The sequence below is a fragment of the Lutjanus erythropterus genome, chromosome 8, assembly GCF_056507025.1.
Source record: "Lutjanus erythropterus isolate fLutEry1 chromosome 8, fLutEry1.hap2, whole genome shotgun sequence".
NCBI lineage: Eukaryota > Metazoa > Chordata > Actinopteri > Lutjaniformes > Lutjanidae > Lutjanus > Lutjanus erythropterus.
The window spans coordinates 33,615,530-33,622,506 of NC_139324.1; positions in this window are offsets into that span (position 1 = coordinate 33,615,530).

Sequence of the window (6,977 nt, forward strand, 5' to 3'; positions counted from 1 at the left end):
AAGTCATTAGGCTGGTGGGAACAACTGGAGACAAACTACAGTGATTTAAAGGGATAGTTCACCCAAAGATGAAAATTCAGCCAGTTTCTACTCACCCTCATGTCAATTGAACCAGTTTACAAATATAAAAAAAAAACAACTGGAAAAAAAAACACATAAACTGTCTCCATACTGCTCATCTGGCAAAAACCAAGCCTCCCAAAGTCCTGACATGCCATTTGTACACTGTCACAACACATGCACCCAGTTCAGACAGCATGCATGTGAACATGGCTCCGAGCTAAGGATCTACAGTGCAGATTCGGGCTAAAACCATGGTGTAAATAACATTTTTTAGTCAATTTGGCATGTCAGGGCATTAGGAGACTTAGATTACACCACACAAGCAGTATGGAGGCATTTTATGTTTTTATTCTGTTGTTTTATTTAATTGATTGGAAGATTCTGCAACACTGTTTTCCTGTGAAACTCCAGGAGAGTTTTGCGGACTAAAAAACTAAACCAGACCTTCAATCGGCATCAGGGTGAGTAGACAATGACTGACTTTTCATTTTTGGCTTAACTATCCCTTTAATGCCAAGAACCGCAGACACAACACATACACAGCAGCAGCAGCAGCAGCCAAACAAACTGTACATCAACGTCAAAGGCATTTTTATAGTTAACTGGTCTATATGGAAGCTTCACTGTGAAAACTGGTGAATTAATGTAACCCTGAAATGAAAGTTCAGTCATCATCTATTCACCCTCATAGTGACTTAAGGTTGGGTTTAGTTTTCTAGTCCACAAAACACTGCTGGAGTTTCACAAGAAAACAGCGTTGCAGAATCTCCTGAACTATGTAAGTGAATGGTCACCAGTTTTTTAATGGGAAAAACAACAACAAAAACTCTGGCTCCGTGCATGTGGATGTGGCTCCCAGTTAAGGAACTACAATGACAATTTAGACTAAAAACATGATGTATTTAAGAGACTTGAATTACATCAAATGAGCCATATAGAGGCATTTTAGTTTCTTTAATTTGGAAAACTGGTCACCATTAACTTTACTTGTAAGATTCTGTTTTCCTGTAAAACTCCAGCAGTGTTTTGTGGGCTAAAAAACTAAACCGAACCTTCAATCGGTGAGCAGATAAAGACTGAATTTTAATTCTGGGGGGAACTATCCCTTTAACAGTCCTCTGTGCGCCCAATTCTCCCTTTATCGGACACATATTTCGATGATGACGCGCACATTTAGGAACATAAATGCCTCATTTTGTTCCCGCTGCACAGTTTATGTGGCTTTACCCAGTTTCCCTCTGTTTTCCTCGCGGATTAACTAATTAAAGGCGCTGTTGTTTTAACACAGATTGCCGTTTAGTTAGCGTTAACAGCCGTGAAGGTAACCTAATGGACGTACTGTAAGCGATGAGAAACGGTAAGCTACCAAAACAAACGTCAAGTGAGCGGGTAGGAGCCAGGAAACAAGGCGGTTCATAAGTTACACTGCTGGACAATCGTTCACAACAGGTTAATAAACAACGATATGACATTCACAGACACTTACTCGAGTTAAATTGCGTAAAAGCAAGAGCTAACGTTAGCTTTAACCGTTGACACTCCATTAGCTAGTTAAGTCTTTTTAAAGAACATTACTCACCTGACCCAAGAGGTAAACCGTTGACTTCACATCGTTTATTCCACTAAGGTTTACGGCTGTAAATATAATTAAATCCTTGTTTTTTTCCCCCCTTTCAGAAATTCAGACCTGACTGGATCATCTGGCTATCCAACGGTGACGTTTATTTTCCTCATAATATCGATAAATCTCCGCTCCTTCTAACTGACATTAGAGTTCCTTCTCTCATCAACTGCCGAGAGAGAACTGAACACAGCTGAACGAGGAGGGGCTGGACCACACTCGTGATGCCTTCAAGACCCCTACACAAGCTCAGAATTATGAGCACGCACAGAGGCAAAAAAAAAAAAACCCCTAACACTTCCCAAAGACTAATTTTGCCAAGTTTTACGTCATTATGTTATATAATACAGAAAACGAAGGTTTGATTGTACACGAAGAGCCAGTCTGGTCTCAAAATTAATGTCTCACAGTTCATCGGATTCGAATGTGAGAAGTGCACTGTGCTCACCAAAAAGAAAATCACAATTTATCACTTCTGTATCTTTTTTTTTTTTTTAAACTTAGCATCAAATAATTAAAGTTTTTACCTTTTCAGTGTCCATTTACACCTGGGTATGAACGAGCACATGGCAGCTATTTGGCTATTCACATCTGACCCCCGTATTTAAGCTATGAAGAGCAACACATTCCCTGTTGATTAGAGGCTCCTGCCCCTGGAGACTGAAATTTGACAGTGGAATGAAATTGCATGTCACTGATACTGGTTATTAACAGTTTTTGTTATTATTATATACATTTTTCAGTCACAGTTTGGTTAGGTTTATGCAACAAAAAAGTAAAGGCAACAAAACAACTTGTTGAGGTTGAAGGAATGATCATGGTTTGTCTCTGCCATATGGGTGCAAAAAACCACATTGGCTATTTAAATAATGGCTATTTACACCATAGGTGCAAATTGGCTACAGACACCTGGGTGCTTGTTTCCACCACACTAAGCTATATATAATATATCAGGGTTTAAATAGCCACATTGGCTATTCTAGCATGTGTGTAAATAGTGACATTGTTTATTCCAACCTGGGTGTAAATATCATTATTTTTCTCTTGTGCATACAAGTTAATTAACTTGTGCAGAACAATTATTATCTTGTGCAGATAATAGAAATGTGGACCAAACAATTAATACATATTCAACAACATTTTAATGATGAAAAGCACATTAAACCACTTTATGTTAAATAAAAATAAAACCATACCACTTATGAACAGAATGACAGACAATAATGTAAAGCAGTAAAATACAGCACCTTTGCCACTGGTTCAAATAATACAACAGCTTGTATTTTATGGTATTTTCAGACATTTCCTAATTCGTTAAATTTCCGACAGACATTGAAGGTAGCATCTCAGATCATTTGACCTCTGCCAGCATCAAAGGGCAAAATCATCAACAGAAATATATTATTACCATTCTTGATGTTTTGCTACTGCATCTGTTGCAAACCAACAGTAGTGGAGGAAGTATTCAGGTCGTTTATTTAAAGGTACAGTTCACCCCCAAAATACACATTTTTCCTCTGGCTTACAGTGCTGTTTATTTATTAATCTAGATTATTTTTGGTGTGAGTTGCAGAGTTTTTGGAGATGTCGGCTGTATATGATTGCCATCTCTCCAATATAGTGGCATGAGCTGACACTCAGTGTTGTTTTGAGCACCATGAGTGCCATCTAGTTCCGCTGTATTGGAGAGAACAGACATCTCTACGGTCGATGTGTCCAAAACAAAAGTATGCATTTTTGATTTTGTCCCTTTAAGCAAAATATATACCCATAATATCACACTGCAAAAATAGTCTGCTACTAGTAGACTAAATCCTGCAAAGAAGTTACTCAAGTAGAAGTGCACATTATAAAAAAAACCCATAAATAACAAAAGTAAGTGGTGTTATACTCACATAAAAAAGAAGGCAATGTCTGACTAACTGTTTTTATTATTATTGCTTATTATTGATGATTAATGTATTAGCAGCATTTGCTTTTGTAGTTTGTTGAAATGGAGATTATTTAAAGTATTTTATATACTGTTAGACCATCAACACATTACAAGACATTGGTGTGTAAATTGGGTAAAATAACAAAATTATATACAGTATTTCAAATTATAGAGGAGTAGAAGTATAAAATGACATGAAATAAAGCAAAATTCAATCATTGGAAATTGAGCATCTAAAACCATAAAAACACAATATATATTTAATATATATTTAATTTCATTACATTTAAGAGGGCATCTGACTGTATAAAATATGCTCTCACATATAAATCATAGGACATACTGTACATCAACATTAATTTAATATAACAGAAAATGACGGGGAAAAGGTTAGCAAAGCATGCAATACAATACAAAAAAAAAATATTTTGACAGGGATGCTACAAACTGTAGCTGACATGTTTTGCAGAAAATGCAGAGTTGAGAAAACTTCAAATTTCAAGGCATCTCCCTTCACTAGAAGTCGGAGGTTTTAATCAAACTTTAGTTTTGAAATAAACTAAACAAACTGCCAGCGTATAAACTTTTGCTGAGATAATTTACTTTACTTCTTTAGATAAACTTGAATGTCTAAGTTTAAGAAACCTCAAAAGTACAGTATATGTTTCTACACTGTTTTGTAAAAAGCAAATCATCCCTGATTTGATATACTGTTGTTTTATATGTTAGTTAAATCAACAGGGTCCTGGTCTCCTCGCTCAGACTGTTGTATTTTGGACACTCTGCACCACTGAGATGCTCGGAGCCACATGTCTGCTGCTCTTTGCCTGAATACAGCCTGACCGGCCCCCAGGCTGAACGTAGTGCCTGCCATGTAAAAGCTGAGGGCAGTGAAACTGCTGCACGGGCTGATGTCTGTAGAAGAAAAGGTGACATATGTAGTCCACAGGGAAAAGAACACATACAGGACTCCCTGCAGGATGCCGGTGCCGGTCACCCTCACCTGAGAGCTGAACCGTGGGCAGGAGAAGGACTGTCCATTGGCTACCATACGACGCATGTGTCTGCACAGGTAGACTACAGTGGAACAACTGGACATCACCATCACACACAGGCAGAAAAAGAAGTAGACATTCGCTATAAAAACTGTAATGATACCCAAATATTTCAGACTGCCTGCATCCAAACCTATATACTCATCCACAGCGGAACTGTTTAATCCATGAGACGAAATATTTTCTAAATAGCTGATAGCAACATCAAACCAACTGCAAATTCTCTCAACAACCCAAATGCAGTAGATGATGCGTTTGATGTTCTTCTTAATCCAGATGAAGGGGGCTCTCTGTGCAGGTACAATCTGGGTGTAGTAGAAGAAATTCAGCCAAACAGTACAGTACATGCCAGCGAACAAAGTCCAGTTCAACACCAAAAGTGCGATTTGAGTGAGCCTGTCGTCTTTGTCTAGTAGTATAGAAAAGTCCATCACAAAAACAGACACCAGGAAAGTTGTGGTGCTGCAAATCAAGGACCACAGGAGCAGCTTCAGGGGCTGCTTGATCCTCTCTCCATGAAACGGACAGACCATGCAGAAGATGAAAAATGCATTAGCCATGATGATGAGAATAACGATGGGTCCATTTACTGTGAGACATGTCAGATAATCCATCTTTATTCTGTTTGCTCTTTCTGTTTTGGTGCCCTCTGTGCTCTTACAAATAAAACCAGTGAGGCAGTCAGAGTCTGTGCAGTGTAACAAATCTGAGCTGTTTGCATCTCATGCAAATCAGAATATGTAAATAAAGCACATTACTGTTAAATCACCTAGAAAAAGGAGTATGGACACCACTCAGTGATTTACAAATTGTTTCTCATTAGGTTATTAATGAGGTGGCACTTTATAAATCATTCATTAACAAATTATAACGTGGTTTGCATACATCAATTTGAGCTCAGTATTTGGCAAGATCCAGGTACTGCTTACTACTAACTCTAGCACTTATAACTGGCAAAAGTCAGCCTTATTGTTAAGTGTAAAATGTTGCATGCTCAAAGTGTAAAGGTAAACAATATTTCCAAAGCCTTTTTTAATTTAATAATAAAAACATGACATAACTCATCAGGAGACAAACAAAACAATAAATGCAAACAAACATAACACCAGAATTACACTAAAACAAACCAAAATACAAATAAACACAGACACACAACATGTTTTATCACAACCGTTACATCAACAGGCCTAAACATATATTCAGGTAAATAAACAAATATTATATTAAAAACATATACAATTAAGACAAGATAGAAGAGATAAGATAGAAATAACGATTTATATGTTTTGAATTCTCTATTGAATTGTATTTTATTTATTGTATTTTATTTATAAAATCATTTTATTGCTCTTCCTGAGTCTATAATCAGAACTGTGTCCATAGCAACAGTCTGTTATACAGAAATAACAGCTTTGTTAAGTACTCAATTCTGATTGGTCAGTTACAGCATTCTGTTATTTCTGTATAACAGATCGTTGCTATGGACACAGTTCTGATCATAAACTTAGCAATTAAATCTTTTTTTTTTTTTAACCATATAATGTAATCATGTAATACCTTACACTTCATGACATTTCTCTTGTATACTAACTATACAATTATAGAACCTGTATTACAAGTATTCTATCTGAGTACATGGTGAGCAGAAACTGTGCAACGCACTAGTCTGTGGCACAGAAAATGAAAATTAGAAAATACTTTGACAGTAGACCCAAAAAGTAGTGATTACAAATACATTGTCATAATTTGGATTTGTAGAACATGTACACTTTCTTTCAGTCTTCTTTGTTTTGACCTAAGATACCCGGAATTTATGATCAGAACTTGCATCTAGATTTCTAAGAAAGGGGCTAACCACACCACTGTCAACTTAAATATCATCTTCCTTGATCAGACTCTTGTGATTTAAATGCTCTGCACCGCTGAGCTGCTCTGAGCAACATGTCCGCTGCTCTCTGCCTGAATACAGCCTGACTAGGCTGAACGTAGGGCCTGCCTGAACACATGCAGGACTCCTGGTGCTGGTCACCCTCACCTGACTGCTGGGCCGTAGGCAGAAGAAGACCTGTGCTCCCCTCAGGTCCTCCGACAGGCCGCTCCACAGGCTGGGGCCAAAGGGACGGACTCGCCATGGGTCTTAGACTGAACTGTGGTAGCTGTAGAGACCACTACCAGAGAACCTGAGGGATTTATCAAATCTTAAAACCAAGTCAGGCAAGTAGTTGAGAGAAGGACTACTTCGGGATTTGTAGACCAATAAAAGCATCGTTTTAAAAAAGGTTTGCTGTCTTCATGGTCCTCGTTA